The following is a 21,531-nucleotide window of genomic DNA, read 5'->3' on the forward strand; positions in this document are numbered from 1 at the left end:
TTTCTCGATACATATTAATAATAAAGCATACAGTTCATCCAAAGTTGTACAGTCAGTGGTATTTGGTTTAATCACATAGCTATGCATGTATCACTTCAATCATGAGAGCATTTTCATTATTTCAATAATAATAATGAATAAAAAACAGACAAACAGGAAAATTCTTCACCTCTCAATCTCTCTGTGCTTCCCCTGCTGTACATAGCTGCTATTTCTGGCTATTTGTGCACATTTATTTATTTATTAAGTAGTTTTATTGAGATATATTCACATACAGGCATTATTTCTTCAAATTCTGGTTCTGCCCCTTTCTCTCTTTTCCATCTGGGACGTTACTGATACGTATCTTGGTGTATTTGATGGTTTCCTACAGGTCCTGTAAGCTTTATATTTTAGATTTGTCACTTTATCGATATTCCTATCACAGTAAAATTCTTTAAAAATGTAATAAAAATAATAGATAAAATTTTAAGAAATTCCAGTTTTTTGTGGCAGCTGCGTAAGTCTTTATTGGGATGATAGTAAAGGAGTTATAAAATGGAGTGGCCAGCTTTTTGAGATTCTGCTTCATTCAGGTATCTAAAAAAAGAATGAGGGAGCTGTCTGTTTACTGATAGGGGAGTTCTCCAAGATATACAGATATACTGTTATGTAAAAAAACATCAAACAAGCTACAGCACAGTGTATAATAACTAACTTTTATGCAAAAGAGGTAAAAATAAGAATCTGTATTTGTGTTTGCATATATGTAAAGAAACAAAGGATATATAAGGAATTGGTAACATTTGGGAGTGAGGATAAGGATGGAAACTGGGTTGATGAGATGGGGATGGCAGTGAGACTTTTTGCTGTACATACCTTTTTAGTACTATTTATGCTCAATATACCATATATTCTAGTAGAATACCACCTAGTCTAAATTAATAAACAGTAATTATTTTTAAAAGAAAGTGGATTTAGCATTTGTTCTAAGTAGATTCAGCTTTATGTCTTTATTTTGAGACTTATTCATTTATTTGTTGAATATAGGATATTTCCATTTTCAGATTTGGTCTTACATTTATCTTGCATTAGAGAAATAGAGAAATTCTGGGAATACTATGTCCATACTAAAGGCTTATATTCAAACATACATTTTCAGTTAGATTTCTGAAATCTTTTCAGAGTCTCCCCCTTTCCAGTGCTATTTCAATTCTTTTTGTTTGTCTTCTGTCCTCTCTTGGATGTTGTGCATTTGTATGCAGAACTTTCCTTTTAATGAGAAGGGATGTTGCTGTTAAAGCAACAGCAGGTAAGTTGTGGTATCACTGGGGCACTATATAGGAAGTTGGAGTGAATGAACCCCATGCTAGTTTGGGAAAATATGCCATAAATATTCCAAATTTTAAAACCTGACTCTCCAAGACTTTTTTTTTTTTTTAAACAAATCAATTTTATTGATACATATTAATAAAGCATACAATTCATCCAAAGTATGCAGCCATTGTTCTTGCACAATTCTTTATTTAGCCGTGTTATTGAGATATATTGACACTATATGATTTATCTAAAGTATGTAAGTAATGACTTTAAGTATAATCACAATTCATCATCACAAAAAATTTTAGATCTATTTCATTATTCCAAAAAGAAAAACTCCATATAGGACTTTTTGTTAATAATGTGACTTTAATTGTTTAAACAGTTTTATAATTTATAAAGTGCTTTTGTATTGTGATATTGAGCTTTTTTTTTTATTCCTCTACCTTTCCCCTCCCCCCAGTTGTCTGCTCTCTGTGTCCTTTTGCTATGTGTTCTTCTGTGTCTGCTTGTATTCTTGTCAGTGGCACTGGAATCTGCGTCTCTTTTTGTTGGGTCATCTTGCTGCATCAGCTCTTTGTGTGTGCGGTGCCACTCCTGGGCAGGCTGCACTTTTTTCGCGCTGGGCAGCTTTCCTTACTTGACGTACTCCTTGCGTGTGGGGCTCCCCTACATCGGGGACACCCCTGCATGGCACGGCACTCCTTGTGCGCATCAGCATTGTGCAAGGGCCAGCTCATCACATGGGTCAGGAGGCTCTGGGTTTGAACCTTGGACCTCCCATGTGGTAGGCAGACCCCCTATCTGTTGGGCCACATCTGCTTCCTGACATTGAACTTTTTGACATAATTTACTTAAAAAATAAGAAAAGTCAGTGTTTGGTGGTCAGAGTTTTCCTTTTTTTCTTTTTAAAACTTGTCTTTTTAAGGCACATTTTATAAGCATGATAAAAATTGTTTAAAAAAAATATACAGGGAAGCGGACTTGGCCCAGTGGTTAGGGCTTCCGTCTACCACATGGGAGGTCCGCGGTTCAAACCTGGAGCCTCCTTGACCCATGTGGAGCTGGCCCATGCGCAGTGCTGGTGCGCGCAAGGAGTGCCTTGCCACGCAGGGTTGTCCCCATGTAGGGGAGCCCCACGCGCAAGGAGTGTGCCCCGTAAGGAGAGCTGCCCAGTGTGAAAGAAAGTTCAGCCTGCCCAAGAATGGCACCGCCCACATGGAGAGCTGACACAAGATGATGCAAGAAAAAGAAACACAGATTCCCATGCCGCTGACAACAACAGAAGCGGACAAAAAAAGAACACGCAGCAAATAGACACAGAGAACAGACAACTGGGGTGAGGGGAAAGGGGAGAGAAATAAATAATAAATAATCTTAAAAATATATATATACAGAGAGTAGATGTGGCTCAAGCTGTTGAGTGCTCACCTCCCACATGGGAGGTTCCAGGTTCGGTTTCTGGTGCCTTCTAGAAAAAAAAACCAAAAACAACAAGCAAAACAAACAAAAATACCAACTCAGGGAAACTGACGTGGCTCAGTGGTTGAGTGTTGGCTTCCTATATACGAGGTCCTGGGTTCAATCCCTGGCTTCTGATACCTTAAAAAAAGAGAGAGAGAGAGAGATTCAGAAGTTAAAAAAGAGATTAACAGTACATTATAATAGTATAAATAGTATTACATAGTAGAAATCTTAAATGCTATTTTTTAAAAAAAGATTTATTTATTTATTTATTTCTCTCCCCTTCTCCCCCCACCTACCCCCCCTGCCCTGGTTGTCTGTTCTCTGTGTCTATTTGCTCTGTCTTCTTCTTGGTCCGCTTCTGTTCTTGTCAGCAGCACGGGAATCTGGGTTTCTTTTTGTTGTGTCATCTTGTTGTGTCAGCTCTCCGTGTGGGCGGCACCATTCTTAGGAAGGCTGCACTTTCTTTTGCGCTGGGCGGCTCTCCTTATGGGGCTCACTCCTTGCACATGGGGCTCCCGTACATGGGGACAGCCCTGCGTGGTACGGCATTCCTTGCACGCATCAGCACTGCGCATGGGCCAGCTCCACACGGGTCAAGGAGGCCCAGAGTTTGAGCTGCGGACCTCCCATGTGGTAGACGGAAGCCCTAACCACTGGGCTAAGTCTGCTTCCCTTAAATGCTATTTTAGAGAAATATTTAAAGCACTTTCTTAAAAACTGGTCTAGAATTAAATTGAAAAAAAAACTACCATTGTTATATTTAATCTTTTGTATGCTTATTGACAGAAATATGATATATATCATAAGTTCTCAATCCTGACTTCATATTAGAACATGTGGAGCTTTTTAAAAACACTGATGGGGAAGCGGACTTGGCCCAATGGATAGGACATCCGCCTACCACATGGGACGTCCACAGTTCAAACTCTGGGCCTCCTTGACCCGTGTGGAGCTGGCCCAAGCGCAGTGCGGATGCGCGCAAGAAGTGCCGTGCCACGCAGGGGTGACCCCCGCTTAGGGGAACCCCATGTGCAAGGAGTGCACCCTGAAATGAGAGCCACCCAGTGTGAAGGAAAGTGCAGCCTGCCCAAGAATGGCGCCGCCCACACAGAGAGCTGACACAACAAGATGACGCAACAAACAGAAACACGGATTCCTGGTGCCGCTGATAAGGATAGAAGCGGTCACAGAAGAACACACAGTGAAAGGACACAGAGAGCAGACAATTGGGGCAGGGGAAAACGGGAGAAATAAAAAAAAAACAACAAAACTTTAAAAAAAGAAACAAAAAAAAACCTGATGCCTGGTCTCTGCCCTCAGATTCTGATTTCATACTTATAAATTATTTATATTTTAAAAACTATTTTTATTGTTACTATGTTGGTGGCGTGAATATACTTTTTTAATTGAATACTGAAAAATGATAATACATTAAACTAACCATACTTTTCTGTAGTAAGTGGAATAATGTGACAAATTTTGTCATACGCATTTATTTTCCTATTTATACGTCTCATCATTTTAAGCTTTTTAACAAAAGTACTTTTAAAAAAACACTTGGAAAATATATTTGTGTGTCAATTGTTTTAATTTCCCATCTCATAAAACAAATACCGTACAATGTGTGGGTTTAAACAATGGAAAAGTGTTAGCTCATGGTTTCAGAGGGTATAAATCTTGCTTCCTCCCAGATTAGTATCTTCTGACTGGCTAGCAGTCCTGAGATATTTTTGGCTTTTCTGTCACATGGCAATGCATATGGTGGCTTCTCCTTTCTCTTCCAGGTTCCATTGACTTCCATTTCTGGCTGCTCCCTGAGGCTTCTCTTCTATGTCCAATTTCCTTTGCTTAAGAGGACTTCAGACATATTGGGTTAAGGCCCACCTTCATTCATTTTGGTCCCACCTTAACCAGTAACAAAGAAGATATTTTACAAATGGGATCTCTCCCACAGTACATGGAATTAGGACCTGAACATGCTTTTTGTGGGGGACATGGTTCAATCCTCTGAACCCTAAAAAACCATATTCTTCCCACATGCAAAATATGTACATTCCATCATAATATCTCAAAAATCTTAAGTCATTTCTGTAACTTAAATGCTAATTACAAAGTCTCATCAAAATCACTTAAGGTCTGTCCTAGGAAAAATTCCTCTGGCTGATGGACTCGTGAAACCTAGAAAACAGGTTCTATAATTCCAATTTACAATGGCAGGACAGGAGTAGGATAAACATTCCCATTCCAGAAGAATGAATTTGATGGAAGACAGGGATCACAGGTCCCAAACAAGTGGGAAACCCAGCAGGACAAACTCTATTAGATCAAGATCTGAGAGCCATCTCTAGCTTCATTCTTTGTCCTCCAGACCTGATGGCCTGTCAGCCTCTGCACAACTGCCATGTTCTTCCTAAACACTGTGGTGGAGGCCACACCCTCTCTGAGCATCAGAATGATGGCTAGGCTCTCCATGAACACTTGGCACCGGCCACACCATCTCTGAACACTGGGATGGTGGGTGACCTGGCTCTTCACAACACTGCAGCACAGGCCTCACCATCTCTGAGAAATCAGTCTTATACTATTAGGTGCTAGAGTTGAAGAAACAAAAGTACCTGTCTTTGAAACCTAAAGTCTCTTTGAACAAGACAGAGTAAAAATTAAGTGTAGAATATTAATGCATGGGTATTATAGAGGAGGAACATCTAATTTTGTTTGTATCAACCTGGTTATGCTAATTATACTATGGTAATAATCCCAAAACCTCAGTGCCTTATAAGAGCAGAAATTTATTTCTTGCTCAAGTTACATGTTTAAGTAGATTGCAGCTGTCTACAGTTGTTCTCTTTTTTGGGATTCAGACTGAAGGAGCAACCCCTATCCAGGATATGTTCTGGTAGAAGAAGGAAAAGTGCAATGCAGAACCATGGAATTGCAGTTAAAACTTCTGTGTCAGAAGTGGCATATGCCACTTGCAATCACATTTCAATGGCCAAATCAAGGCGCATGGCCAAGAGTGATGCAGTTGGGCAGGGAAGTTTAATTATACTTTAGATTTAAATTTACATTTATTAATATCGGGAAAGCAATGGAATAATTTAATAAAATCATACCTTCTACCTCACTTAACTTTCTTTACAACTCAAAGTAAAAATTATGTAGCTCTGGGAGCTATCAAACAATGCATTTTAGTAAAAGTAAAGTTGTTTTCTGACTCTCATAAGCATGCTAATGTCCATAAGGTAGATAAGGAAATTAAGACATAAAGAAATTATAATTTATAGTAGTATTCTTTTTATAGAGATAGAAGACTGTATCATTGATACACTACTTGGAATAACTCTGAGATCTGAAACTGAATTAGGGATTAGTAAGTAGTATTTCTTTTATTCCCGTATGTCTTCAACCTGCTTTATCTATCTACTTTGCCATGGACTTGTCTACATCAATCATACTTTCAAACCAAAATCTGGGCTAGTAATAAACGTATGGAATCAAACATTTAAGGTAGGGAATGACATGGATTTTATATCATACTATTATTGGACATTCCTGTTTTGAGCATCTACCATGAGACATGTTTGCCAGCTAACAGGAATCCAAGGATGAAATGATACCACTGCTTTTAGGGTTTCTACATAAGTAGACATGTTTACAGATAATTGCAATGTATGTGAAGTTATTGCTAAGAGATATACAAGTGAATTGCAGTTAAACTGTTAAGGTTGGAATGACCAATTGGAAAGCAGTGAAGGAAGGATTAGAATTGGTTTCTTGGGAGGTGACATCTGAGACAAGTTTTGAAAGTAGTACAGGAGCTTATAATGCAAATGAAGGGGAAAGTACATTGTAGGCAGCACTAATAAATATGATGGGTAACAGCATGAAAGAGTAAAACTAGGCGACTAGTTTGAGAAACTCTGAGTGATTTTGTGTAACATAATATGGAGAAGGGGGCAGGAGATGAGGCTGAAAAGGTAGATTAGGACCAGGTTGTGAAGGACTTTAATGCCATGTTCCAAAATATTTTAAGTATAGAACCACATGGTTAAATATTTGATTTTAGAACAGCAGTTTTGGTGGTAATGTGTAAGACATTAGAATTGTGCCTAGAAGCAAGGAGACCCTGTAGAGTGATGTTCTGGAAAGGACAATTAGAAATAATTATCTGGAGTACAACCAGATTTTCTGGTTGGAGGAAATAGATTTGGGAGTCATCCTCCAATGTAGGGAAGCCTGCAAGAAATACACTTCCCATGGACATTTGTACATCAACATTTGTGCTGGCAGGGAAAAAGAAAACAGACTTAGAAGAATAGCCAGCAAAATTGGAGGATCAGGAATGACTGGATTTGTGGAGTACAAGGAGGGGGAGAATTTTTTTTTTTTAGTAGTTTTATTGAGATGTATACATATCGTAAGATCTGTCCAGGGAAGCGGACTTGGCCAAATGGATAGGGCGTCCGCCTACCACATGGGAGGTCTGCAATTCAAACCCAGGGCCTCCTTGACCTGTGTGGAGCTGGCCCATGCGCAGTGCTGATGCATGCAAGGAGCGCACCCTGTAAGGAGAGCCCCTCAGCGCGAAAGAAAGTGCAGCCTGCCCAAGAACAGTGCCGCACACAGGGAGAGCTGACACAACAAGATGACGCAGCAAAAAGAAACACAGATTCCCGGTGCTGCTGATAAGGATAGAAGCAGTCACAGAAGAACACACAGCGAATGGACACAGAGAGCAGAGAACTGGAGGTGGACGGGGAAAGGGAGAGAAATAAATAAAAAATAAATCTGGGAAGGGGACTTGGCCCAGTGGTTACGGTGTCCGTCTACCACATGGGAGGTCCGCAGTTCAAACCCCAGGCCTCCTTGACCCATGTGGAGCTGGCCCATGCACAGTGCTGGTGCACGCAAGGAGTGCCGTGCCACACGGGTGTCCCCCACATAGGGAAGCCCCACATGCAAGGAGTGTGCCCTGTAAGAAGAGCTACCCAGTGCGAAAGAAAGTGCAGCCTGCTCAGGAATGGCGCTGCACACACACGGAGAGCTGACACAGCAAGATGACACAGCAGAAAGAAACACAGATTCGCATACCACTGACAACAACAGAAGCGGATAAAGAAGACGACGCAGCAAATAGACACAGAGAACAGGCACCTGGGGTGGGGGGTGAGGAGGAGATAAATAAATCTTTAAAAAAAAAAAAAAGATCTATCCAAAGTGTATAATCAGTGGCTTTTAGTATAATCACAATGTTGTGCATTCATCACCACAAAAAATTTTAGGTCAATTTCATTACTCCAAAAAGAAACACTCCACACCCCTTAGCCGTCATCTCAGATCGGGAGAGTTTTTCAGAAGGCAGTTGGTAATAACTCTCATCACTTTATACGGGCTGAAAGTAGTCCTTCAATTTGGAAGATGGGGTCTCATCAGTCTCAAGGACTAATAGAGTGGTGAGTATATAAGCTCACTAGCACTGGGTTAAGAAGGCAGTAACTTATGTGACAGCTCTGAAGAGCTTGACTATGAGTGAACACAGATAATTAGGGCAGTTCCATATGAAGGGTATGTCAGTGTTTGTAAACTTCTGTGGTAATTTATTTTCCCCTAGTTTCAATGGTTGCTACTCCTTAGGAGTCTGTGATGGTTCCCCACATGAATATGTGAAAAAATGAGAAAGCCATGTAAGCCAGGCACTCCTAGTCCAGATTGACTTCTCAATAGACTGTTAAATGTAAGTTGAAATCTTACTGAGTTAAATATAATTTGTGCAAATGGGGCATGAGTCATGGATGTCAAAAATTATACAGGAACTTTAAAACTCTATAATTTATAATTCACGAACTAGAAATTCAGTAGCCATAGATGATATTCCCTAATAATTTTTTGGTGTTTCAATTTTTTAGCTAGGAACTTAAACCTTTCCATTTCTGTTGGTAGAAAAAAATAAATTCTATGCAAAATTTGTATATGTATGTGTATGTGTATAAATGTGTATTTCTATAATTAGATGTATATACAGCTCTTACTAGATCCAAAGCATGTGTATGAGAGAGCCTTCCTGGGGACTGCTTAATCTATAATCTGGGAATGACTGATAATTATTTTCCATTTGGCCAAAATTAGAATTTTTATCATAGTTCTTAACATTCAACAAAAGGATTAAATGTCTTAGTATCCATCCTGATAAATGTCTAACTTTTAAGAGGGTTATAGGAAGATAAAAATCAAGGTTTAAAAAAAAAGTGAAACATCATGATAAAATCTTAGTCTTTTTATATTGAGAAATATGTTTTGTGTATCATCAAATCCTATTACTTAATTTTAGGTTACTTTGGTCACATTTTCTTTTTGTATAATTTTATAATAGTTTTCTAGTTTTGCATTCTTTTATGGTAGGTGCTGAATATATGACTACTTATTAAATAGTATTTTCAACATTAAGTGAAAATGAAATATCAAGGAATTATTAAACATTTAATACTAGTAATTTCAGAATATATACCATAGAAAATGAGCTCCTGTGTGTGGAAGTGTTTTATAAACTAGGTAATTAGAAATTAGGTAAATTTTAAACATAGGTGCAGTATTACAATTTTAATCTAAATTTAATTCAAAAGTATTTTTAAGGCCCTTTGGAGTAAATGGGTCAAATAAAATACTTCCAATCTCAGATAATTTTATCCATGAATATAAAGATAATAAAGGTATACAGAATTATATATTTCAAATACATTTTATGAGTTCTAGGATGGAAATACTTACTTGGGGAAGGAGAATGGGGGAAAAGGAGATTAGAGGAATGACTTTTTATGAAATTTAGCCAAGTATAAGTATATAGCAGCAGTCTTATTTTTAAAAATTTGTCGTTTTATATAGCATATGTTGTATTTCTAAACCTTAGTACCCTTTTACTTACACAATGTTTTTTATTGTAAAGCATGTATGTCAAAACCCAGAATCTGCTCTGTCACTTCCTTGTTGTAAGTACGGCTCTGCTATTAAGATAACATGCCTGAAACAGAATGTAAGTTTCTCAGAATCGTGAAAACCAGTTCGTTTGAGAATGAAAAGAAATTTAAGGTATGAATAATTTTCCAACATATAACTGTCCTTTTTGAAGTACATTTCAGTATTTTCAATTTAATTAAAAAAAAAAAAACTATCAAATGAACTCTTTGTTCTTTTGTACCAGCAGAAAATTCTAAATTGCTAAACTTATTTGTACATCATCTAAATTGGGTCGGAGTTAAGTACTCAGAAATTGTAACTTTGGTGAGTAGTAGAGATCTCTCAGATTTGAACCAATTTATATCTTTTGCTAAACTTTAGAGTGGAAGTGAATCATGTAAAGACTTGTCTGTTTGTTAGTAGAAGCTGAAGCAGCATTTTATTTTAAGTTTTTTGGATATATTATTCAAATAAAGTCCTTAATAGCAAAGGATCTAAAATAGTATTCAGATGTGAGAAGTATAATGGGGAATTATAGTAGTTTGTCTTTTTGCTGTGTTCAAAGGGAATTGTTGAATTTGAGCTACAGCTTTAATTACATGTTTATTCCTTGCATTTATCTTGCTTAAAGAGAAAATGAGGTGAAATGAACTAATTAGGGACATTTATCATCATTCTAACAATAGGATACATTGATTTAAAGCAGAAAATTTTATAACAGTTGATTAAACATGAAATGGAACCTGTTTCTGATAGTTTTATATAAAACACCTTTTGTTTTGATGTTCTTGAAATCATTTTTTGATATAGAAATTTCTTATACATTACTAATAGTTTAAAATAAGATCAGTGTCTTTTTTTCTTCATGTAAATTTATAAGTAAATTAATTGAATCAGTCTTTATTAGAACTGCAATAACATCTGTCACTACATGGTAGTTTTTTCTTGTCTATTTTATTAGACTGAATTCCTTCGAGGTGGGGGATTTTGTCTTATTTGTTTCTGCATTCATTGTTCTAAGTTTAGCTAATAATGAATAAGTTTTAACTGTTAAATTTGGAATTTTCTCCTTGAATCTGTTAGATATTGGTTTTGTCTTACATTTTATGTAAATCGTATCTTCTATGATTTTATCTTCTCTATTTATATTCCTTTAATAGGATCATGATAAATTCTCAGGGTATATAGTTATTTATGCCATTTAAATAGTGAACTCTTTAGAAGTGTATGGGCTTTTTTTATTATACTAAAAGTATACAAGGAAATGTGTTAATATGTTGAAGCACTTCAACAATATGAGTAAGTTGTGTAGACTTCTTATGTCAATATATTTTGGAAGAAATTCTTTTTTACCCGATATTCTAGTTTTACATCTCTATGACTCTCTCATCCATTAAAATTTACATGCTCTTAATTTACATGTGAAATCTTAAATGCATTCACAGTATTTTACAGATTGCAAAGTGCTATTGATACATATTGCCAACATTATTGAGCACTTTCTGTGCCAAGCAGTGTTCTAGGTGAACATAACAAAGTCCCTGCTCCCATGGAGCTAACATTCTCATATACAGTGTGCCATCATTCATCTTTCATCATCACTGCAGCCTATTTAGGTCAACTGGAAGTGCTTTTGATTTATTGATACAGAATCTAACATAGTTCATCTCATCTTATAAATTTGCTGTGCAAAAACAGTGCTTTCATATATTCTCAGTGCTTTTCAGATATTCTGGTTAAATGTCATTTTTGTCCCCAATTACTAGTGTTCTGCATTGGTGAAATCTACCCATGTCTCCTTCGATTCATATCATATATGTACCTTTTCAGCTTGGTTCTTTACTCACAGATGAACTTTCATTAAAATTATTTTTTTAAGTCACTATGGAACCTCTTAGATGAATTATTGAATGATTTTATTTCTGTGATTATTTATTTATTTGAGATACTGGGGGCCTGAGATTGAACCCGGATCTCATCTGTGGGAAGCTGGTATTCAACCACTGAGCCATGTCAGTTCTCCCGATTTGTTTTTTTCATTTGTTTGCTTATTGTTTTTTTTTTGTAATTCTTATTTTTTAGGAGGCACTGGGGACCAAACCCAGGACCTCACGTATGGAAAGCAGGTGCTCAACTGCTCAAGCCACATCCATACCTGGTGGTGTTCTTTTTGTTCTCTTCCTACTTTGGAATTCACTTTGCTCTTTTTCTCAATATGCATTTTAATAGAACTTTTCAAACTTTTGTTTGCATGACACTGTACTTTTTTCCCTTGAATTTTATGACAGTTTTAACATCTCCATCCTTGTCTCTTCCCATCCATTGTCTGTGGTTTCCACAGTCTCTGTCTTTATCCTTTGTCTTTCCTTCCTCCTGACTCTCTCTCAAAATTCACATGCTTATAGTCTTAACCTACCACTTCTGAGCACTTTATTTCCAAATTTATAGCTTTATCATGAATTCTTAACCATCTTTTGGCATATTTTTAATTTTTAAAAAAGTATACATTTTAGTGATTTTTAGTATATTCACAAAACTGTGCAACTAAGCCTCTACTTTCTGCCTCTAGATTTTCCTATTTTAGACATTTCGTGCAAATGGAATCACATAGCATGTGACCTTTTTGTGTGACTTTTTTCATTTAGCATAATGTTTTCAAGGTTCATCAGTGCTGTAGCATGTATTAGTACTTCATTCTATTTTATTGCCAAATAGTACTCCACTGTGTGGATATATACCACATTTTGTTTATCCATCAGTTGATGGACATTTGGACTGTTTTGATAGTTTGGCTGTTATGAATAATGCTACTATGAACATTGCATACAAATTTTTGTGCAGACGTATGTTTTCAGTTCTCTTAAAAGTAAAATACTTAGGTATGGAATTGTTGGGTCATATGGTAACTCTTATGTTTAACTTTCTGAGGAACTGTGAAACTCCTAAAGGGACAGTGCCATTTTACATTCTCACCACCAGTGTATGAGGATTCAGTTTCTCTACTTCATGGACAACGTTTGTTATTGTCTTTTTTCCGCCTATTTTCTTCCCTTATTAGAGAAGTTGTAGGTTTACAGAAAAATCATACATAAAATACAGGATCCTCACATCCCACAACTTGCATTGATGTGGAAGATTTTTTGCAAATTGATGATAGCTCAAATTTATAATTGTACTATTAACTATAGTCCATGGTTTAACTTAGCATAGGTAAGTTCTGTGGATTTTTTAAAAAAAATTTTATTGTTACTGTATATACAATCTAACATTTTCCCTTATTACATTCAGATATATATTTTGGTCCTGTTAACTGTGTTCACAATGTTGTACTACCATCACAACCATACCTAACAAATTCCCGTAACAGTAGAGAAATAGTGGTACCTAAAACCAGCCTGAGATAGCTTTGTGACTGCCAAGGAGAGCTTTACTTGCTTTAGGGATTAAATTTTATTTTAGTATAAGTTGTTTGCATAAGCATATATGTGAGAGAATTCTTATCTTTCTTTTCAAATATTCTTATTTTATTTTCTGAGAGATTTAACTCTTTCTGCTTCCAGATGTCTCCAAATTCCTCATGTATTTTATGTTCTGTGTCTTCTGATACTTGGGTTCTATTAATTACATAGTGCTTATATTTCTCCCTACATGTTTTTTGTTTTTTCTTTTTTCTTTTTGAATCTAAGAATTTAGTTGAGATTTTCCTTTTTTTTTTAATATATTTTTTTATTAGAGAAGTTTTGAGTTTACAAAAGAGCTTTTCTGTAAACATGCTTGAGTTGGCTTCTTTCTGTTTGTTTCAGTGAAACATTTCCACTTTTTCTGTATTATAGACTGGTAACGTATTTGTTTCTGTGGAGGAGAATTGAGTAGCCATGGGACTTTGGGGGGGGTGCTTTTCACTACACCACTGGACTTTTTTGGTACCCACTAAATTTTTTTTTTCAAATTTGTACCTAACTTTATATCATAGCAAAAACACATTCACAAACATTTTTAAAAAATGGGTTTTATTACTCCTTCCCAAAGTTAAGAATACAGTTTCTTAAAGTTGACTATCAATGTTCCATTGAAGGCATCATAATATGTTTACAGTCTTTGTTTAAATGAGGGATTTAAACTTGATCTACTGATTTGTACCATAAATTTCAAAAGGTGGATCACTGTTGTAGATGTGATGGTCTAATTCTTCTGTAGGTGGTTCAAGATCACCTGTAGTAAACTGGGGAGCATCCTCGGTTTCTTTCCTCACTTCAAGTGTTTCCTCTAATCCTTCAACACTTGCAAGATTGCCATTTACCATTCTATCTTTGAGAAACATAGTAGTGTCATTCTTATTTCTCAGTTCTTACTTTTCTTCTCATGTATGATAACTGACTCTAGGATACTTATGTCCATGATAACAGTAAGTCTGCAGCTCTATCAGTATGGGCCTCTTTCCAGATTGACAATAGGAATCTGCAAACTTTGTTGTCTCCTGGACACATAGAGCTACCTATAGCCCAATAATAAAATTACTTCACTTTTAATAATCAGTGCTAGCTGCTCCTTTCTGAATGAATGGGAACATCCATGGTGGTTATTCTCACAGGTAAAGATGTAAGGTAATATCCACAAAGCTGCCATATTGAAAGTTTCAAATATTTGACACCCATTAGCAGCACCATCAAGATATAAAGTCAGGGAAGCGGATTTGGCCTAATGGATAGGATGTCCGCCTACCACATGGGAGGTCCAAGATTCAAACCCAGGCCTCCTCACCCGTGTGATGAGCTGGCCCACGCACAGTGCTAGTGTGTGCAAGGAGTGCCATGCCACGCAGGGGTGTTCCCTGCATAGGGGAGCCCCACGCACAAGGAGTACCCCCTGTAAGGAAAGCCACCCAGCGTGAAAAAAGTACAGCCTGCCCAGGAATGGTGCCGCAGTCATGGAGAGCTGATGCAGCAAGATGACACAACGAAAAGAGAGGCAGATTGCCGGTGCTGCTGACAAGAATAGAAGTGGACACAGAAGAACACACAACGAATGGGCAGAGAGAGCAGACAACTGGGGCGGGGGCGGGGAAGGGGAGAGAAATAAATAAATAAGTCTTTTTAAAAAAAGAAAAAATATATAAAGTCAAACAGATCTTATCTTTTCCAGAGTATTAACAGCTCCCAGGTTCACCTGAATTCCAATGCCATTGCTCCCATAGAAATTCTTTTTTTTTTTTTTTTTTTAAAGGTTTATTTATTTATTTAATTTCCCCCCCTCCCCTGGTTGTCTGTTCTTGGTGTCCATTTGCTGCGTCTTGTTTTTTTTTTTTGTCCGCTTCTGTTGTCGTCAGCTGTACGGGAAGTGTGGGCGGCGCCATTCCTGGGCAGGCTGCACTTTCTTTTCACGCTGGGCGGCTCTCCTCACGGGCGCACTCCTTGCGCGTGGGGCTCCCCTACGCGGGGGACACCCTTGCGTGGCACGGCACTCCTTGCGCGCATCAGCACTGCGCATGGCCAGCTCCACACGGGTCAAGGAGGCCCGGGGTTTGAACCGCGGACCTCCCATATGGTAGACGGACGCCCTAACCACTGGGCCAAAGTCCGTTTCCCAGAAATTCTTGACATATGTATGTTTTGATCCTCCTTTTCCTTTAGCACAGTCTCTTCTTTCTGTAAGCTCTGCAAGCATATCTGAGATAGAATGTCCACAAGTAAAACCAAAGCCATGAGCTCAAGAGGCTGTGATGAGATCATCCATGGGATTTATAGTGGCCTCAAGTCCCATACACCAAGTTTCCTGACCCTAACATATATGACAGAAACCATGCATAATTTTCTGTTTATATAGGTGATCTGTCATTAATTCCATTTCACAGTCCTCATCATCCTGTAGTATTTGAGTCCATCCTCCCTGCTGGGCACTTTTGTGACCGGAGGGCCCTCTTACAACCTGCGAAGATCACAATTCTTAATTTCAAATGTAGCATCATTTGCAAAGTTACAGAATGGTACTAGCACTCTCCTAGTGGCTTCTGGGCAACTCCCCACAGCATGCAGTAGATAACAGCGAGCATATTCCTTATGGACTGTGGCTAGTGACAGCCCTGTGACTACCATTTGCCCAAAATGCTTGGTCTTGGCAGTCTGAGTCTCCTTTAAGCACTCTGAATGGGCTTGGCACCTCAGTCTCTGGAGAGTGATGCCTGCAATGGAGACGACATGGCTGTGGGCCCTCAAACTTTTTTTTTTTTTTTTACTATGGTAATATATGCACAACATAAAATTTTCCATTTTAGTCACTTTCAAGTATATAATCCAGTGCCACAAACATTTTACAAGGCATAATATTTATGGATAGACTATAATTTCATTAATTCTTCTGTTGAAAATTTATATAGTTTCCATTTTTAAACTATTATAAATCATGCTTTGCTGAATATATATATATATATATATATATATATATATATATATATATATATATACATTTATTCATATTTCTTACTACTTCCTTAAGGTGTTTTTTCAGATGTGGATCAAAGGGCACATTTTAAAAGCTCCTTTGGTACACATTGCCAAACTGCTTTCCAAACAGGTTGTGCCAATTTATACTTCATCACCATCTTGTGAAAAGGTTTCTCTTGTGGCACCCTTGTAAGTGCTGAATCCCTTTGAATCCCTTAGCTTTTGATATTTCAAGATTATTTAATGTATGTGTATATTTATATATTGCTCTTTTTATCCTTCCTCTATTCATTATTTTTAAAAAAATTGTTGAGGCATAATTTACATTCCATAAAATCCACCCACTGTAAGTGTAAGTTGAATTTACTTGTAGCCAGTGATTTTTAGTAAGTTTATACACTTTGCAACCAGCACCACAGTCCAGCTGTAAAACATTTCCCCGGCCCCAAAATTCCCTTGTGCCCATTTGCAGTCAGTCCTCGCTCCCACTCCAGTCTTAGGTAACCATTGATCTGTCTGTCTTCTGTCTCTATAGATTTGCATTTTTTAGAAATTTCAAATAAATGAAATCATACAATAAGTAGACTTTTGCGTCTGGCTTCTTTGATTACCATCATGTTTTTGAGGTTCATCCATGCTATAGAATATATCAATAGTCTGTTCATTTTTATTGCTAATATACCATATTTTGTTTCTTCATTCAGTGATTGATGGACATTTGGATTGCTTTCAAATTTTGTTTGTTCTCAACAATGCTGCTGTGAACATTTGTGTACAAGTCTTTTTGTCTTTCATTTCTCATGGAGTGGAATTGCTTGAATGCATTAAAAAGTTATATCATTATTTAACCACAGAGATGTTTCTTTTAAAGAATGTATGATAGCCACTGTAGTTGAGAAGAAACATACAGTTAAATGATTGGAACAGGCAAATGAAAGTTCTAAGACATGCCGTATGATGGAGGAAAATGGAAACCAATTCAGGATTTATTGATAGATTAACAACTACTGGAGCCTAAAACCAAACGGAGGCAAATCAAATCAATTTGCGTCTAAATAAACATTGAAAACTTTGGTTCCATGAAAAATGACTAAAAGCAAAATGAGCAATGATTTGTTTTCATCATGATAGGAAAATGAATAAATATAACATAAATTGCCCTTTCCAATATAAAAGAAGGCAATTAAGATTATTGTAGATAAATAGGCCAAGGTATCAAGTAGTTCATTCAGGATGAAAATGTGTAATAAGTAGACTTTCATCCTTGTTAGTAACTATGGAAATAAATATTTTATGTTAAATTAGTAAAACCAAAATGTCCAGTGCTCAAAAGATTTTGGTAGTGATGTTAGCATTGTATGTTAATTAGCTAGTCCAAGTACAAAGCAGTGTAGCAAAGGCTGTCATTTTCTTGGGAGTAGTAAGATTCTGAAGTAACTTTTCATTTGAGCTTCCTTGAATGTAAGTGAAATGGTAGTAAATTGATAATGAGGGAGTAAACCAAAAGATAAGAAAACAACTACAGATTTTTCCCATGTGCTAAAGTTGTCTCTTGTAGTGCTTTCCTCTCCACTGTCTGAGTCTCTGTGACTCACCCAAATTCTATAGGCAATAACCCAACAGCTTTTTTTTTTCTTTCTGGCCCTGGGAGCTGCCTGTTTCTTTGCTCTGCTGTGTTCTAAATCCTGCTTTTCCAGCTTTAGCTAAATCCTGGATCCAGTTTTTCTTTAATCTACTGACTCACACCTTGAGAGTGCTCACCACTCCCTATTTCCTCCCTATTTCAAGTAAATAATTTTGTCTTATCCTTTTTACTCCTCACTGACTTTGTGTTAAAAGGCGTACCTCTGATAATGTGTTTCCTGTTCTTTGTGGAGTTCCTTGGTATAGGTAGGACCAAATACTTGTGAGTTATTCCGTTTGTACAGTATAGTCATCCATGAATAAATGATTTTTAGGTTGACAAATTGTCTGCAAAATAAGTAATAAAATAGAACTAAAAGCAAGAAATAGAAATTGATCCTTGCTGTTTATTTCCCCTTATATTTTTCAAATCATCTTTTTCAACATTAAAGATTTTCTCCATTTCTGATAATTTTGTATTATATTAGAATAATATTTTTATTATCTACATATATTTTATATTTTAATAATACTAATATTTTAATAATACTAGCACTATTGGTTACTATATCATCCATCCACTATATAGAATGCTTAACTGTTTTCCCTTATTACACAAGGTTGTAAGATTTTTATACTGGTTTGTAAGATAATATGTAACAATAAGTCAGGAATAATAATAAGTAAAACATTTTCTTCTTCATTTTATTGTGCTTGCCAACAATTTTTGGTTTATTTAAAATATATAGCACCAGGATTTTTTTGGCTATAGAGCAACTGAAAATAATCTTCTGTTATATGTAGTTGTACAACTCTGGCTCCTTTAGTCTATTCCACTCAGATTGGCTTGACTACTTTTTGATCTAAGAAAGAGAAGTTCCTATAGGGTCTACTAATTTTAAAAAATGCAACAGAATCCAAGCTGTTATGTGATGTGACTTCTCTTGATTTCTTCTTGTAAGTTCTGCCAGCTTATTCAGGTTACTACAGCTTCTCTTTTATTCTGATAGAAATTTTTACTCATTGGCTGTTTCCCTGGCCTCTTGGATGCTATTTTTCCTGATTTGCCTTGTACCTTTCTAACTATGCTATCTGAAATTCTTCAAGCATTTCCTCCACTAATTTCACTTCAGATGTTACTTTTGGATCATCTCATATTTTATAATTTTAAAGACTACTCAAATGTTGATATCTCTCAGATCTGTATCTTGAGTCCTGGGGTCTGTGCTTCCTACATAATTGCCTGTATACATTTACTCTCTTGGATGTCCTATAGAGACTCTAAAACAACATAGCCCAAATTAAAATTTATCATTCACCACCACCCCCTTCTCAATATTTCCAATCACAAGTCATGGCATTATCCATCTGCTCAGTAGCCCAGACTAGAAACTACTGCTTTCAACACCGTGCGTTCAAGATTTGTCACTAAACCCCTTTTGCTACTTCTAGCATTGTCCTAGTTCAGGATCTTATTATTTATTTATTTCAACAGCCTCATAACTGGTTTTACTCCCTCTAGTACAGTGTCCTTCTAGCCCATTTCTTCCCTATATGAAATGTAAGTTTGATTTCAGTACTTCTCTGTTTAAACCCTATAGTAGTTAAGTCTATCACTTCACTAGCCTCATCTTTAATCATTCTTAGTCTTGTACTTCACGTGTCAGTCCCTGCCCTGCACACTATGCTTTTAATTTGCCTCTCTTTACTCATGGTTGTTCCAGTTCCCTCCCTTATCCGGGCTCACTCTTACTTAGCCTTTATGACTCAGCATGGGACAGCTTTTCCAGGAAGCCTTTGAATCCTCAGGTTTGTACCAAGTGTTGCTTTTTCTTACTGGATCATTCTTCTTAGTTTATAAAACAGTACACTTTTTCTCTTAAAAAAATTCTCTTCACCCCACTTTCCTTTCTAGCTACTGTTCATTTCTTTGCTTCACTTTAGAGCAAAACTCTTTAAAACATTCATTCCTCTCCTTGCATTTTTCTTTGAATCATTCCAGTTAGGCTTTCATCTTCCACTACTGTTTTTTTCAGAGTCACTAGTGACTTCCAGGTGGCTGTTTTCAGTGGTCACGTCTTGGTCCTGATTTTCCTTGATCTATCAGTGTCATCTCACAGAATTGATATTCCCACCTTCTTAGAAAAGGTCATTTATATGTAGCCACCAGTATACACCACTCTCTCTTGGTTCTTACTGTTATTTCACTGACCATTCTTTGAAGTTTCCTTGCTTAGTCTTCATCTCCGTGACCGCTAACATTTGGACTGCCCCAAGGCTCTGTCTTTGGGTCTCTTGTTTATCTGAGCTTGCTCTCTTGGTGATCTCATCCTGTTTCATGACTTTAAATTTTGTGTATATGCTGATGACAGTCAAATTTCTATCTCAAGCCCAGACTTCTCCCTGATCCCTAGAATCCTTATATTCAGCTGCCTTTTCAACAATTTCATCTGGATGTCTAACAGACACCTCAAATTTAACATGTCTAAAGCTGAATTCCTGAGCAACCCCTTGCCTCCCCTTACCCCCAAATTACAGTGCTCCCTGCTCACATACAGACAACCACAACCTTCTAAGTTGCTTTGTCCAATAACTTTGTATCATTCTTTACTCCTCTCTTTTATCTCCTCCATACTATCTTTCAGGAAATCTTGTTTTACTGTACAAATGTTCTATGTGTGCCTTGATGTGAGGTTGAAGTTATGCTTTTTCAGTTTTACCACATTGTTTATGTAAAGGGCAGGGATCCTAAGGACTATAGTTATAGCAAGGCCCTTGATTTGAATTACCCCCAGGTAAAGAGCCCTGGTCAGTTGCTGAGGCTATTCCAAATGTAACAGTCCTGTATTCTGAAAGAAAAAAGAGTAGTTGAACTATTAAGGAGTAGTTGACAAAGAAACAAGATGCAGCAAATAGACACCAAGAACAGACAACCAGGGGAGGGGGGGGAATTAAATAAATAAATAAATCTTTTTTTAAAAAAAAAAGGAGTAGTTGAAAACTCTTAAGGATTTTACTCCTGAAGTCCGGTGTGCAAACCCTTTTGAATTTATTGAGCTTCTTTCCTCTTTCATGTTCCTTGATGTTCGCCTCTTTTCTCTCTCGCATATTTTATTTTTCTATGTTTGTCTCTCATTTTGTCTCCCTGTCATCTTTTTTTTTCTTTTCCTTTTGCATCTTCCTTCCACTCTTTTCCATCAAATGACCATAATATGAGAGATGTGGCCTCTTTTATAGCTATATATTTCAAACTCTTTAAGATTTCTTTTTTTGATATGGGCACTATGAACAGTTTGTATACATTCTTCTAGACTATTGTTTTTATGTAATATTCTTTTCACACACACAAAAAATCCCCTTTCTGTTTTAGTCAGCCAAAGGGGTGCTGATGCAAAATACCAGAAATCTATTGGCTTTTATAAAGGGTATTTATTTGGGGTAGGAGCTTACAGTTACCAGGCCATAAAGTATAAGTTACTTCCCTCACCAGAGTCTTTTGCCAGGTATTGGTGCAAGATGGCTGCTGATGTCTGCCCGGGTTCAGGCTTCCTGGGTTCCTCTCTTCCCAGGTGTTCCTTCTCTCTGGGCTCAGGGTTCCTTTCTTCTCAGGGCTTGCTTTTCTCCAGGCTCAGGTTTCCTCCCTTCCCAAGGCTTGCTTCTCTTTCCTCACAACCAAGTTCCTCTGTATGCTTATTTCCTGGGGCTCCAGCTCAAGACTCCAGCATCAAAACTCCAACAGCAAAACTCCAGT

General features: G+C 37.1%; 1 protein-coding gene and 1 pseudogene across 22 annotated transcripts in view; one reads left to right on the forward strand and one right to left on the reverse strand.

Moving 5' to 3' along the window:
• The window catches only part of SLMAP (sarcolemma associated protein), a 189,761-nt gene that overhangs the window by 22,412 nt on the left and 145,818 nt on the right, over positions 1-21,531 (forward strand). The window lies entirely within an intron of this gene.
• LOC139437676 (pyruvate dehydrogenase E1 component subunit alpha, somatic form, mitochondrial pseudogene) lies at positions 13,820-15,766 on the reverse strand (annotated as a pseudogene).

This window comes from Dasypus novemcinctus, chromosome 26, assembly GCF_030445035.2.
Source record: "Dasypus novemcinctus isolate mDasNov1 chromosome 26, mDasNov1.1.hap2, whole genome shotgun sequence".
NCBI lineage: Eukaryota > Metazoa > Chordata > Mammalia > Cingulata > Dasypodidae > Dasypus > Dasypus novemcinctus.